This window comes from Ambystoma mexicanum, chromosome 6q (genome assembly GCF_040938575.1).
Source record: "Ambystoma mexicanum isolate Mex_15411 chromosome 6q, UKY_AmexF1_1, whole genome shotgun sequence".
NCBI classification, from domain to species: domain Eukaryota; kingdom Metazoa; phylum Chordata; class Amphibia; order Caudata; family Ambystomatidae; genus Ambystoma; species Ambystoma mexicanum.
The window spans coordinates 1,309,028,139-1,309,043,761 of NC_090937.1; the positions used below are offsets into that span (position 1 = coordinate 1,309,028,139).

Genomic DNA, 15,623 nt, shown 5'->3' on the forward strand with positions numbered 1-15,623 from the left:
TTTCAGATTTTTAACATGCACACATTTAGAGTAATATCCACTTTTCCGCTGACACCCCCCTTTACCTACCACCGGTTCTAAAAACCTCTTAAACTGTGGGCAGAAAAATCACAAGAATTATGGTATCATTTATAAAATTTTCACATGTCCGCACCATGAGTTATTAATCTTTTTCTAAACAATATTCTGGCTACAAAGGGGTGTGGTTTTCTCTCAGCACAAGGTAGAAATACTGGTTAATCCAGTTCTGCCAAGCCAGCTTGCTCTCACAGGCAGTGCCCCTCCCAGCTCCTGCCAAGAGGAAGCTACATTTTACGACTGCGTAATAAAACCTTTGCCTGAGTGAAGAGGGCTTTGTTCACTCTCCTGCAGAGCACAGGTAATTCAATTATCAGATAGATTGCATATCCTTAGTGTGGGCAGCAAAAGGAAGGTTGGCCTGGGAACACAGTGGTGACTCAAGTTTCACTCCTGATGGGGGTAGCTGTCAAGCAAAATCAAGTTCCTTAAGCCAGACCTTCAGCTAACTGGCAGGTTTTTTGTTGCTTTTTAACTTAACTTGCAATTTTACACATGCAGCTAGGATGCTGAGTCTAAGTGCAAAACTATGACATTTCAACAGTTACAAAGGCATGTGATACCAAACATAGGTCACTCATTTAATCTAAACATTTTCGATTTTAGTGTCTTTAAATCCAGTGCAACTTAAACTGCTGCAATCCACAGCTCAGCCAGTCTTGTTATAAGCATTGTTCTGGGCTCTTCATTTCCCAGATTTTGTAGGCACACAAAACTCCATTCTACCAAATGTCTGCTGGTGTTCAGTGAATATTTTGCACATATTGCAATGTTTGAAATAGGCACTTTGGCTTGCCTTCAGAGAAACACAGGGTGGTTTTAAACTGCCGGCTTTTGGATAGTGGTGAGTACTGGTACTGCACCCATTTTTGGGATTTAAGAAAATGAATTCCCAACAATTCTAGGTTGCATTTGGCAATCAGCATTGCCATTCCCAATGGTTTCAGACTACTGTGCGGGTAGTCCAATGGTGATTTTAAAGCGCTTTGAAGCTAACCGGCGCTACTGTTTTTCCTTTGGCAATCCATTTCCCTCATGGCAACCCGGCCTTTCATTCTCGCACTGGTGGGTGGCAAGTGAGGCAACCATTTTAGTGTGCGCACCAACTGCGCAGCTTTCCTGGATTTCGGCGCACATGTGGGTTTTCCGCCATCTTGAATTTTCTAAGCCCACAGCACCAAATGTTGTGGCATGATAGCTTAAACGTGGGTCAGGACACCCAACAACACACAAAATGATATTAATCCAAATGGATCTGAAAGCACCACAGTGCAAAAGCTATATTTGGGCCTTTCATAGGACTGAGCCCCAGTCCACTTAAAGCTTTGTTTAGGGGGGAGAACTAGCACTTATTTTTTCCATTGAAATTACTAGTAACATAGTTACCCATGCAGCGCTCATACTGCTTCCAACCACTAATGTGATTTCATTGGAGCTCATAACTGTAAAATACCACAGAACTTTCCAGCCGACACGCATGAAGACGTTTCCGTGTGAAGCATGGGCCTGCAGCATCAACCGTGCCTGGTGCTGAATTTCAGATTCATCCCAAAACGGTTTGTTACCCACCCTCTTCTCCCTCCATTGTTGCGGCATGCCGCTGCAGGCATTCACACTGTATAAAGCTGCTGTTGCCATCCAGAATTCATGGGCTGTAGAAGCTGGAGGGTACTTGCTGGTGCCCAGGGGTGCAACTAGGCTAACATTTCGGGAGTTTGGGGGACTAACCTTTCCCATCTTGGCAGAGGGTCTAACTTCAGGACTGTGGGGTGTTGTGGGGGCCGGCTATTGTCATCACACCAGCCCCATGGGTGCTATGGACACCAGCGCCCTGGAGGCCCAGTGCCTCAGGGGGTTGCCGGAGGACACCCGGTTTTAGGTGGGGGCAGGGCGGGCCATACCAAGACCATGCAGACCCTAGCCACCTTTCTGCCACGAGGGTCCCACAGCATCATGGCCCGCAGGCCCCTGCTCAGAGGTTATGGGCCTGCAGGCCTAAATGAGACATAGACTCAGTCGTTCCCCTCTGGAGTGTACAGCCGGCCTGAGGCACGTGCCTGCAGTTGCTCCTTTTATTAGCTTGGGCCATGACACAGTCATGACCCAACTTAAAAGGGCAATACACGTGGGAGGGACACATAACACTGCCCTTCTTAAAAGGGCGACACAGTTGGGACGGTCACACACAACACTCCTCCTTTTTCACAACAAACAAAACAAGTGTTTTACGGAGACATGAACTGATTCTGAACCCCCCCCACCCCGTTACAGAACAACAAAACCTATGCCACACACACATTATAGAATAGACAAATCGTGGAATGACCCAATGACACATCCAGAGGGACTCCGGTAATTGCAGACATATAAGACATATTACAGACTGTACATGTATTCAGTGAGTGGCAGAGTTGGCGAACGGTTGGTGTATTTTGGCAGCTCTACCCCATCTTACAAGACCCTTTATTAACCTGGGGTAAGTGGAACTTCAACCACTGAATAACACCATTGTTAGCTGCTGGCACCGTGTGAGCATGCCTCCAACACGCGCCTCCAAGACGTGGGAGCACAGCTGTGCATGCCCTTTCACTGGAGCCTCTTTACACGTATACACCTTCCACGCAGACTCACAGCATCAATCCACACATTTACTGAGTCCTCTTTGAGCCTTGCAGGACCCCAGGAGACCAGCTCACTTCAAATCCGTGTCCATTCAGGATAGTCATTACCACAGGCCAAAGTCTGTTGACGGCACAGTTCAGAAAACACAGTTCATATCAGCTTAGTCCCCTGATGTTGGGGCATGCCGCGAGATGCAGGTAGCGGGGTGTCTAGGCTAGGCCACATGATGTTGACAGGGCATGGGGTTACACCATGTTGATAGCCCCCTCTTCTTGGTCACGCTCCCCCAGGCAGGAGTGTCTCTTTACTGTAGCAGCACAGGAGGGTGCACAAGCACTCATACCAAGCTGCAACCCTCTCTTGCTCGCTACACTGCTTCTTGGTGAGGGGTGTCAGACCGCAAGACATTGGTTGGCCAGACACAGATGACAGGGTGTCTGGGTCACTTCTTATACTGCAACAGGTAGGGGACACTGCTCCTTCTTTCCTTTACCCCTAACCAGTGTGACAGGATGTCTGGGCCACTTCTTCTCCTCCCTCAGGCAGGAGTCACAGCTGTTGATGGGGCAGCAGCGCTAGCCAGTCCTATCCTGCCTTTCTGGCAGGATAAATGGGCAGTAGGTGACCCAGTTCAGGGGCGGGCACAGACCCGCACTCGAGGCCACATCGGACTGGTCCATAGGTGGTAGGATAGGCAGAGCGACACTAGTGGCAGGGTGTTGGAGCCACTCCATTAATTTCCTCATTCCCCCCCCCCCCTTCATGGCTGCTGTTCCTTCTCACAGCGATGACCAGTGCGTCACTGCTTCCACATTTCTCTCTTACAATCCTTCAGTCCGTATTACCATCACAAGGTGCTCAAACGGAGCACGAGAGCAGTGAGAGCCAATACACCCACAGATGCACAACATGGAGCAGTCAACAGCTGACCGGCAGGTGGCGGCTTTTGGCAGCTTGTCTCTTCCCATTCTAAGCCCACTATTCCAACTCCTATGGTTATTGGCACAGGAGGGTTGTTCCTTCTTTTCTGGGGCCAAGCACAGTCCATGACGGCGACAACAACCAGTCTGCAGGAGAACACATTTGAGAAACTTTGTTCAGGCCCCTTTTGCTGATACTTTGGGGACTTGCCGAGTACAAAGACCATGAGATGAAGCCAAAAAATGCTGGGCAGAGAGCATCATTTTGTTCCATGAAAACGAGCAGTGCTAAAGAGTTGTCTGTCTCTCCAGGAACATTGGGAGCGAAGCCGTTTCACCTTCACCTGCGCGAAATGCATCGACTTTTCTTTTTCTTCTTCACTCCATATTGTTCATGCTGTACGTTAGTGGGCAGCTGGAATAGCGAACCTGCCAACGCCACCAGAGTGGCCAGGCAGGCGCCGGTCAGAAAACATTAGCAGTTTTCGCATGGTGTGCCGCGAAGGTGTGCCGCTACAGGAGCGTTCATGGGTGTTGCCTGGTGCGCCAAGACAGGATACTCCTTGCAGGTGCATGATGGCATTAGAGACTGGGGCTTCCTCTTCAGAGTACGCACGTGTTAATCTGCAGTCCCAACTCTGACTGCACCACATGGCACTCACCCTTCCTTTCGGCAGCTCCAGACATGGGCTATAGAAGCTGGAGGGCACTTTCTGGTGCCCAGGGGCTAACCTTTTTGGGGGTTATGATATATGATATGATATTTTATTTGTATCGCGCTCGTACACAAGTGTTTCAGAGCGCGACTAGGCAAGGGAGGGGAACAGGGGAGAACACTACACAGCAACAACAACGATCTTTTTAGGACCAGTGACATTGAGAATGCGCAAGTGCATGGGAATGGTAAATAAAAAATAAATAGAAAATGTGGTCAATAAACAGTGGTAGTGCAGCCAACAAGTGGCAAGCGCTGTGTTTAAGGCAGCAGACTGGGTAAGTCTGATAAGTGCAGAAAAAGAAGAAAAAATGGGGGGGGGGCTGTAAGGGTACAGAGACAGTCCCCAGTGCAAGGAGTGGCCAGGAGGCAGTGCAGGAGGGTGGCAGGGTGAGCAGGTACCTGGGCCCAGGGGACAGAGGGTGGCCAGGTGCACAGTGCCAAGAGAAAGCAGATCAGCAGGGGAGAGGGGGAGCGAAGGCGGATGCAAAGAGGAAGGTCTTGAGGTTCTTCCGGAACCGGAGATGGTTTTCCTCAAGATTTAGATTGGCAAGGAGGCTGTTCCAGAGGGAGGCCCCAGCCGAAGATAGAGATATACCCCCAGCTCGTTTCTTTGAAAAACAATTAGAGGGCCTAATCCATTCGAATCTTGGGAGAGGGTCTAACTTGAATGTGGGGTGTTGTGGGGGCCGGCTATTGGCATCACGCCGGCCCCATGGGTGCTATGGACACCAGGACCCTGGAGGCCCAGTGTCTCAGGGGGTTGCCAAGGGACACTGGGTCTTAGGTGGGGGCAGGGCGGGCCATACCCAGACCATGCAGACTGCAGCCACCTTACTGGCACGAGGGTCCCACAGCATCAGGCCTGTGCTCACACGGTATGGGCCTGCAGGCTTGAATGGGACACAGACTCAGTCAGCTCCCTTCTGGAGTCTGCAGCCGGCCTGAGGGACGTGCCTGCAGTTGCTCCTTTTATTAGCTTGAAGGGCAATACACGTGAGGGGACCACACATAACACTGCCCCTCTTAGAAGGTCAACACATTGAGGAGGGGCAGACTTACTTGTGTGGGGGCATCTAACTTGTTTACACATTGTAATGCCACTATTCTAGTGCAGCTTCAATGTTACAAGCGGTTAACTCTCTCCTTCATGCCTGAAACCACACACTACAGGATGGCTGTAAGAATGAACTGGCTACTGTCCCCCACTCTTCCAAACATACACCTAACATGCAAGTACTAACACCCCATCGCGATGGCGATTGCCTTAAAATGTATTCATGGGAATGCGGTTGCTAACAGTGATACGCTTTACAGTACTAATTGCCGTGCCTTTGTTAGCTGTGCATTCTTTGGCACCGTTTTTTGTCTGTAGGTCAGCCAGGTCAAGTCAACATAACCGAACATTTACTGGGAGGCGGGCAGCCCAATCTTCCCAATGTTCACTGCGCTACTGCTGGCGCCAGCGTGGCACACGAGCATAACATGCTCCAGAGAAGTACAACACACACTAGTTTGTCAGAAGGAAACCTTTAATTCACAATTGGACGTATATAGGGGGAATGAGTAGAGGACATTTGGCAATCAATTCCAAATCCCGCTGCTGAGCAGGACCATAGCGAGCATGGTTAACGCGTCTACATTTTTTTTTTAACTGGGGGGAAAGAGGGGTGGTGGGGCACCGGGGCATGTGTGTGTGGTCATCTCTCAGCATCCGAAGAGAATGTTTTAGGCTGGGCCTTTGAAAACCCACAAATCTTTTTCCTTCAATAATTAACAGCTCGTTCATTCAAAGGGCTGGAACAAAAGTAGGTCAGGGAACAGCCCCTCGGGTGAAAACAAACTTTTGTCTTTTGGTCCAGCCTGTTCTTCTTGCCCAGGAGCCAGCATGGCACCGTAGCGCATGAGCGCGGCTGCGCATTCTGGAATGCCAGTCTCCCTGTGTGTGCGCACCCTGCGTGTACCGTGGTCAACAGTGTGCTCTAATTACCCATGGGCTGAATTGCTGTTTCTTCCAGTCGGCGACTTTGTATTTTTTATTCATTATGCTCACACTACCCATTAATACATGTAGATTGCAGGACTAGACGTTCGATTTGGATTTCTCCGAATATGAGGTGGCGCACGCGCGCGTGCCACTTGCTCTAATTGGCATTATTGCCATTGCAGTCGAACACGGGCTCCAGGGATGAGATGAGGCAGAGCCTCGGGTGATGCTATTCAATTAGTCAAATCCCATAATCCCTTGCACCATATGTTCCTTTCAAACGGTCTGACTTCAAACTCCTCGCACCATCTGCTTTGCGCGTTGGCTAAAATCTGGTCCACGGAGCGAGTCGCCCCTCTCAAATGTGACCATCAATGGGAGTCCACTGACGCTGCAAGACCAAACTCCATTTAACACCCACCACGAGGATTTTAGTCCATGCAGTAATGCGGTAAGAGCGCTCTGTCCAATCAGTAAGCAGGTATTACGTACACTGGACGAAGCATCGCCTTCCCCTCATATAAACCAATAACTGTACCGTCGGACCAAAATACCTCAGCCACCAGCTGTCCCCACAGCCTGTCATCAGTTTAAGTTGTTTAAGTACTGAAAGATTGCTTTTCACTTTGAAACTACTACAGTGGTGATTCAGCGCAGTACAAAAGCATAGCAACATAACCTAACATTATAAACTCGGATTGTATTGTCCTCTGTCCAGTTACATAAATTGGTCATGGGACATTACCTTTCATTTAATGAGAAGCCCCTTATTTTCAATAGATGATGACACCCAGTGGCATCCCCAGAAATCAAATTTAGGAGGGGCACAGAGGGGGCCAAAGACAAAAGTAGGGGGGCTCAGAAAAAAATAGGCGGAGAACATGGTCACTGCTGTCTTAGGTGGGGGGGACAAGGGGGTGGCACAGGGTTTCACCAGGGGCCCCGCCCCCCCAGTCCTTCCCCTAGCGACGCCACTGATGGCACCTCCCACTAGTGTGGGGCTCTTGCCTCGGTGTGCCTTACATTTGTAATTAGTGAGGAAGAGTGCTTTTTCCAGAAACATTTTACAAAAGCAGAGAAGCGAAATTGAGCAATCTCATTGAAGGTTGCTTCTGAGCCGTTTTTTTAATCCCTTTTCAGTAAAGTGTCACTGGGTAGCTGACAAAGGATTTCGTCTTGTTTTCACGCTTCGTTATCCTACCAACTTGGTACATTCTCTACCAAGTCAGGAATCCTTTTGTCAGTTCTAAGGATCTTATCTCTTATAGTCCCAGACTTACATTAATTTACGCAACTTAGTTCACTCTCCTGCCAAGCCAGTGTACATTCACAGACTGTCTCTTGTCTCTTTCTCTTATAGGGTCCCAAGCACTCTTATGGCCTCATTACGACCCGTGCGGTAACCATGGCGTTAGCAGCGCCATGGTTGCCGCCGGTACTTTACCAATTCCGCCATGGTGAATGGCGGAATTACCGCCCCATTCCAAGGTTGGCGGGGCGGTAATTCCACATTCACCATTGGCCCTTCTCCATCCCATTTTGCCCCCATAGGGCTCAATGGAAATGGGGAAGGCGGTAGTTATGGTACTGCAATTTGCGGTACCGTAATTACCTCCAAGGTCCCTTTGTGGGTCCAATCCTTAACGGCTGGTAAGACCAGCCGTTAAGGTAGGGACCCGCAAAGGGACCTCGTAATTAGGCGGTAAGGGGTTAACGGCACCACCACCTTTTACGGCGCCGTTAATCCCTTACTGCCTGGGTCGTAATGAGGCTCTTAATCTTGGTCAGTTCAAACTTTGGTTTCTCAACTGGGTGCAGGTCCCAGACTCTGTGTTTCATTGTATCCACTTGTTTCACTCTCCTGCCCAGTATACAACGCCTCTTTATTTGTCTTGATTTCAATCAGGTTCCCAGACCCTCTTATTCTCAATATCTTATTTGGTACAGATCCCAGATTCGCACTGTTGTCTTGTAACCGATTGGTTCAATCTTCTGCCAAGTATGCAACTCTTCCTTATCGATCTCGGGGTCCTTCTCGTTCCAGCTTGTGCGCACACCTTGTGGCTTCCACAGACCTCCAGCACCTCACGGGTATCCTGTGTACCTGTTTCCTTCCTTCTCGCAGGTATCGGCAGTCCCCGGGCAGTTGTGTCCTTTTGTGATGCTCCGGTTGCATTCAGGCATCCAGCGGGGTCTGCAGCTGCTTTGCAGTCTTCCGATGCTTCCCAACTGCGCGTTCTCCTTCTCTCGCGCTTTGCCTGGGGTGCACAGACGTTTCACTCAGTAGCAACCTGAGTAGCCCTCTCCTGCAGGACCACCTTCGGATTCGCACTTTCCTCCAGTTGCTGCTACCCGTTTGGCTTGTGTCAGTAGCTCATGTGCCCGGCTCCCGCTGTTCCTCCACAGAGCACTGCTCTCTCCCTTTCATGTCCCAGCTGAGCCGCTTTCAAACTCCCACGTGGGATTGTTGTCCTGCTCCAGGCAAATCACTTGCATTGAGAAGCTGGAGCGCTCACTCTGCTTCTCCAGCATGCTCGTGGGACTCCCAGAAATCTTCTTCTTCACAGTACTGATTTTAAAATTCAATGCATGATACTTTATACTATCAGATCTTCTAATCTTGTTATGCATGTTAAGTTGGCTGACTTGGCAACAGAACACATAGGTTCTATCTACGGAGGGGGAAGGAGAATTTAGGGTTAGAAAAGGGGTTGAAAGTACTGAAGCAGGGTCATACTGCGTTCTCTGATGATAGTGATCCCCAAACCCATAAGGGGATTCCTTCCCTATGCGATCTTTCCTCGATGCACCATCCCCAGGTGGACTACCATACTGTTGATGCACCGCCCTAGCCACATGAGAAAGGTCTCCCCCAGGGGAGAAGGGACGACATCCTCAGAGTCATCACACTATACAGACCAACAGTTTGTAGAGCAGTTGTTTACAGAAATGTAACATTAATGCATGTTTGATGGATGTTTAGGGAAAATAGGACCAGCCAAAAGAAAGAAAAGAGTTCTGCCTCTTTGTGTTTGTACGATAAAGTGGTTTATATTTAAGTATCTTGACTCCACTTCAAATCCACAATGACGTGCACACCTGAGACCATCCAGATACAGTTTTTTTCTATACAGTCAACTGAACTAATGAATGCCACTGAGTTGGGTATGCGGATGCTACCACTGCACAATAGCGGGTAAAGCAAATTAAAGATGTGCACTGGAAGTATCTATGGAATGAAGTTGAGAAAAAAATCTCAACGTAGCATTGCATTAGAGGATAACCAGACAAAATATCGATTTTACAAATACAAAGCACTCAAGCGGTGAATCATACATTTAGAATGTCCGAATATTGAATGGCATTAATGCCCTGAGATTACCACCCGTTGAACAAGTACAAAGTAGTAGAACATTTTTTATTGAAATAGCTTCAAGTATCATGGCGTATTTCCCCTCTGTGTATTTAACTGGATGGCCTCAGTGCAATTCTACAGGTGATATCCTCTGCTAGCTCTGCACTTTGACAACCTCCAAATCGTTCTCCTGAAAGCCGGCTCATGGCACCTTGAGATGAAAAGGTTAGACTCTTCTGCTAGGTTGGAATCAAATGTTGCATTTGGTGTGGGGGGTGGCAATTGTGTAAGAGGGCATTTACGCCTCTGCCTTCACTTCCACCAAATTCCCAGAAGGCTCTTGTTGGAAACCTTCTAAAGGAAGAGGTATTTGAAAAATGTTTGCATAGCACTAGGGACCGCATGAACTCAAGTCCATCACGTAACCAATCACAAATATCATCTAGTACTTCACTTTGCCTGGCCTAGATACTCATATTACCAAAAAAAGTGAGCTGTTGTGCAGTTGTGGCAGCATTGGCTACGGTCTGTGTGTTTTGGCACAGACAACAGAAGGAATTTCCTGTCTTCGGCATCCTACAGCATGTGGACACGCTACCTGAACTACTGGGGAGGCCTTCTACTTTTTCAGCAGCGACCCTCATAGAGCAAGAGGAGGAGGAGGCTTTAAAAACTGCTTGTGTTGCAAAGTGTAGATGAAGTGCACGCAAATTGCAGTTGTGGCAGTTGTGCACGGGCCAGGGTGGGCCTATAACGGCATTCATCCTTCCACTAAGCGGTGAGTGAGCCTTCCACTTCACATGTCTATTTCGCACTGTAACTCGAAGATGTTTGACTTGAGAAGTAAAGTGCCTCCAGCCTGTGTGCCATCTGTAGCCTCCTCTTCCTCTGGCTCCTTTATGGTTGCCACTACGCTACAGAACCACCTTCAGACTCCACCTATAAAATCTAGAAGTTCCAGAGTCATCTTCAATAAATGGCGAGCCCTCTGCAATCCTTTCGGGCGCCTTCAGTCTACAAGAAGGCGTCCCATTACAGTGGCTCATTTTTGAAGCCCCCAGTGTGTACCAGTACCAACTCTACGTACTCCTTCTGTCTCAAGGTAACCGCACAAAAGAGACACAATCCAGCCCAGAAGAAGGCGCCCTGAACTGTAGCCGAAACGTCCATGGACCCAGCAACCATCTGATTGCAGAGTCCTCAGTACATCTAGGAATTTCTCCTCGACAGACTCAGGATTGGTCACTTTTTGTCTGCAGCCCGACCTATGTTAGGTCTTTAATAAGGACACATACATATATACTATTTTCATATTGCACTACTGTACTTTGGTTATTTTTGCCTTTAATTGTGAAAAATGTTTTTTGAACTATTCATTGTATTCATAACAATGCCCATACACACCGCATTTGAACAAATCTGAACACATTGTATTGTTCACCATTGTGTTAGATTTGTTTTGTGTTTTATGTACAATTACTTTAAGTAAGGCACATGTTAAACTGCTAAGAATGAAATCATTAGCATGATAATACTTTAGTTTACGTAACTTAAAACAGGAATAAAATCGATGATACGGCCAATTTGAGAAGGCTGTCCTGAAAATACATGTTGTAGCTAACTTTCTTTGCTTATGACTCCGTGAACCTAGAATCAGGCTTGTGATAGTTTCCAAAGGCAGATTAATTCAAGCCATTACCTCTGACTAATATCACATACCCCAATTTCGGGATGTTCAACTTTTAAATGGAAGGACACCTTCTGTTTCATATATCCCTTATGGTTGCAGCATCCTACTCTAATTCTTCTGACAAGACGAACGGTGAGTCCAGCCGGACCCCAACGTCTGTTGATACCCAATTGATGGAGTTGTAAACTGCACCTCGTTAAGCTCAGAGGCTGTGCGGCTTACAATTATGTACAAGGCTTAAGCTACAAAGGTAATATCTGGCACCCATGCCGAAGCAGTTCCATCCGCTCAGACGGACGGCAGATGCGCACCTCATGGGGCCGACCAGCCAAACTCACTGGAATTTGTCCTGGTCAACTCATCCCTTGATCCTTTAAATGACTCAATGCCTCTACTAAATTCACCTTCGACATCGGCACAAATTGGTATTCATAAATCTCCGATCTTTTTACCATAAGCTTTATACTACAACTCTACCCCTATGCCTTCACATGCCTTTCAGTGTATGGGCAATGTTTCAATGGGCAACAGAACTATCCCGCAGACTTTGGGTCCTCCCTCCTTGTTTGTCTTAAACCTCGTCCCAAATTCATTGGTTAAACTATATGAAAATATAAATAACAAATTAAAGGACAACTCTAAGGCTCTATTTTCCCTTATCTCCAAAGTCACTTCCCTTGAAGGCTTCATTTGTGTACAAAGAAACCATCTTGAGGCTCAAAACGCACAGAAATGTGATCATTTGCACACACAAGCCTCTTCACAGTGATTTCTTCCCCTATGGCGGATGGTGACACGCTCACTAGGAGTATTAACGAGGACATCCACCTAAGTGCTCCTTCGATTGAGGCAACTAATGAAAAAATACATCCTATCTATGTTAAGGCCATAGGAAAGAAGAAGCCCTGTGGAGAAAGCCTAAACATTTTAAGAATCAACAGCTTCCTAAAAACTGTGGTTCAAGAAAGCTTCTAAGATCCCGGTGTGCTAAGATCCTGTATCGAGATGCCTCTGTGCCCTTAACTGTTCGCAAGGGTGTCGCTGATCCGTCTCTCAAGGTACCCTTGTCTATGGGGGAAAAAAAACAAAAGTATAATAAAAACAACAAGGCGAAAACCCAAATCAGGGAGTCTGGTCTTGGGTCGGTCCCTGTTATGGAGATGATCATCTCAGAGGCCGTGACAGAGAACATTAACTCAAGTTTACTGTTGATTAACTTGAGTGATCTTTCAATGTACTCAGACAAGGTAGCACCTCAGACAGCCACTCATCCTGCAACTCATGCCAAAGAGCTTCATGCAGTAGTACTGGCCTGGGAGCCTGTAATCCATAGTGGACAAACTGATGTGAACCTGCCTTCACCTATGGTCAACATCAGACCATTTTTAACTCTGGAAGAAAAATGTGCAATTGCCCTGGCCAAGTGTAATTGTTGGCCGCTCCTAATACCCCTCCACCAACTTAATTTCAGGCTTCCTAGTGGTCAACAGAGCAGCGGATTGCGGTTCGCAACCATCGTCTGGGGATTCTAGTGGCTGCAACTAGGCAAGACCTTTGCCCAAACGATAGGAATGACTCACGATGCACTGAGGACATGAATCATTATCATCATTTGGTTAGAGGGGATGGGAACGTCTTAGCAATCGAGGGTATTTTTTACAAATGTTGCTCAGTAATTTTAAATTTGTCAAGCTTTTAGAACTGTTTCCCAAAATACTGGTCTTGAGAAACATATACTCTAAAGATATTGATTATATATGCTTTTTTGATGAATCCCAAACAGACTCGGTGCATGATCATCTTTGTTCTAATTTTATTCTTTTCTCACAGAAGTGGAATCCTTTATTTCATTGGGATATAATGTTTTTAAATGACTCTGGTACATTGCTGAGCACGACAAAAATACCAAAGGGCAGTTGGGTGAACGAAAGAATCCTGAACCCAGGTGTCTATCTCCTCTCAAAATCCACTCTTGTATGGACAAGCGTGGCATAACTATTGTCCCCAAGTCGAAAAATGATTGGGATAAAGCGGATTGGTCTTGGATGGCCTCAGCTTTGTTGAACTCCATAAATAGGGGCAGGCTCCCCAAGGATCTTAGGGATAGAGTTTTCCAGGATTCTATCGTGAAACACAAGTGGTTTCAATCATCTGTTAACAACGTCTGATGCAAATACTGTTCTCAAGTCTTTTAATATTTGACTTTTACGATATGGCTTCAGGAAGGCCTCTTTTGGGCGGTTTTACTATCTATCTTAACTCAGCTAGAAAGGGGCTTATGGACCGCCCATATGGAGGACTACTCGTCGCCATAAGGAATGACTCGGGTTTCAAGTCTTCCATGTGTTCTGACGATTCACCTCATATCTTGGCCATAAAACTATCCATTAGGCAGGTTTCAAAGAGCATTCTTAGAGGGTTCCTGATAATCTCCACCTATTGGAACCCTCTAAAAGTTCCTCAAGACATATACATAGACTTCCTTTCGAATATTCTAGATAGTTGGCTTACAAATCATAATTCTAATGACATTTTAATTGGTGGGGATGTCAATTGCTTCTCTATAGAAGAGGATCATCCTCGCAGAAGCGGAACCATGAACCATAACAAGATACTACCTGTGCTTGGAGGTCAGGCCCTGTTGTAGATGATGCATTCTTGGGGCTTGGTCAAAGTTAATGGCAACACCAGTGGTGAACAGGACAATCAGCCTACCTGGACAAGCGCTCACTCCAGCTCGACCCTAGATATTATCTTCATCTCAAAGTAATTTTTTGCTGAATGCTTACATTTGTTGATTGTAGGCACTGCACCTAGTGATCATTCCACTGTACAACTCTCAATTGACCTAAAAACTCGGACGAGATATAGGGGTCCTTGATATTAATACCGCAACGAATAACATTAAATGCAACCTTACAAACATTCAGATAGTGAACCAATCTATGATCGCCATTAGGTTTACTTTTTGTCCTCCCCCCACCTTGGTGGTAATCAGTCACCTAATTCAATTGCAAATATTAATAATTGAATTCTCGAGTGCCCAGTTAAACATAAATCTTACTTGCCCCAATGAATTCATCATCAAAAGACATGCCTTCGATGCAGAGTTTCACAAGAACAAAACTGAAATACGTAGAAAACGTAGGCTTGCAAGGGAAAACAAACAGCCGGACATTAAGGCAACATGTATGTTAATAAAACAACACTTTAAGAATTGGCTTAAAGCGTACAAACATTTACTGCGGCAAAAAGATGCAGAGAGAATGCTAAGAGCTCCAAGTCTAAACAATACTCAATGTTTCTGGGACATTGTGAACAGGTCAGAACATTTACAGACTGATGCTCAACTCCCATAGCCAAAAATATTTTGCAGAACTATATGCCCATGCTATTCCGCTCGTTGACATTGGCCTGGTTAAACCCACAAGTTGTACTGGCCTAAAATACACAGTGGAAGACATCAGGCCTCATTATAAGTATGGTGGTAAGGTAACAACGGTACCGGTAGCGCTACCAGCACTGTTGGTACCGTACCGCCATACTACGAGCTGTGCTCATGGGTGCCTGTCAGCCCACCAGGTCTGACCTGGTGGGCAGAGCAGCACCCGCGATCACAGCAAGTCGGATGCACCGGCAATGGGGATGTACCGGTTCTGGCACCCGTGAAAGGGCAATTACCGGGTCCAGCGGGGCCGGAATACCCCAGTAATTGCCCATTCGCGGGTGCCGGACCCGGTTGCGAGTTTTGAGTTATCATTGCCGATTTTACCAGCAAGGCTACCTCCAACCTCTAATGAGGCCTATCTTCAAATGGATTGTGTCCTCCCACGTATTCCTCATTTTATGATAAATCGTTATCTCCAGCTTCGCTGCTTCGGAAAAAAAATGTCTCGACAGAGGGCGCTGTGCTCGAGGTCGTGGCGTCGATTGTCCCTCGACGGACTCCGTACTCTGTCGACGTCACCGATGGTATAAATAGCTCGAGCCGCGCCCGTTGCTTCAGTTCTGTTTTTCCGATCGCTTCGCTATCGAGAACGGCGTGCTTCAGATTTTCTGTGAAGAAAATGTCATCTTCGACACCCAAGACTGGGTTCAAGAAGTGCAGTCACCGGACCTACAACTGTGGTTCCTGCCAATCCATGACCGAGAAAGCTCTTTGTGAGAGGAGAGGTAAACTATCGGTGGGGAGGGAAGCCTCTAAGAAGGCTATGTCCAAAAAACATAGGAAAGCGACTGATTCAAAGGAATCGGAT

The 15,623-nt window shown here is 47.1% G+C and overlaps 1 protein-coding gene across 12 annotated transcripts in view; it reads left to right on the forward strand.

Moving 5' to 3' along the window:
* Positions 1-15,623, forward strand: part of PROM1 (prominin 1) — a 922,577-nt gene that overhangs the window by 21,999 nt on the left and 884,955 nt on the right. The gene's annotated exons all lie outside the window — the stretch shown is intronic.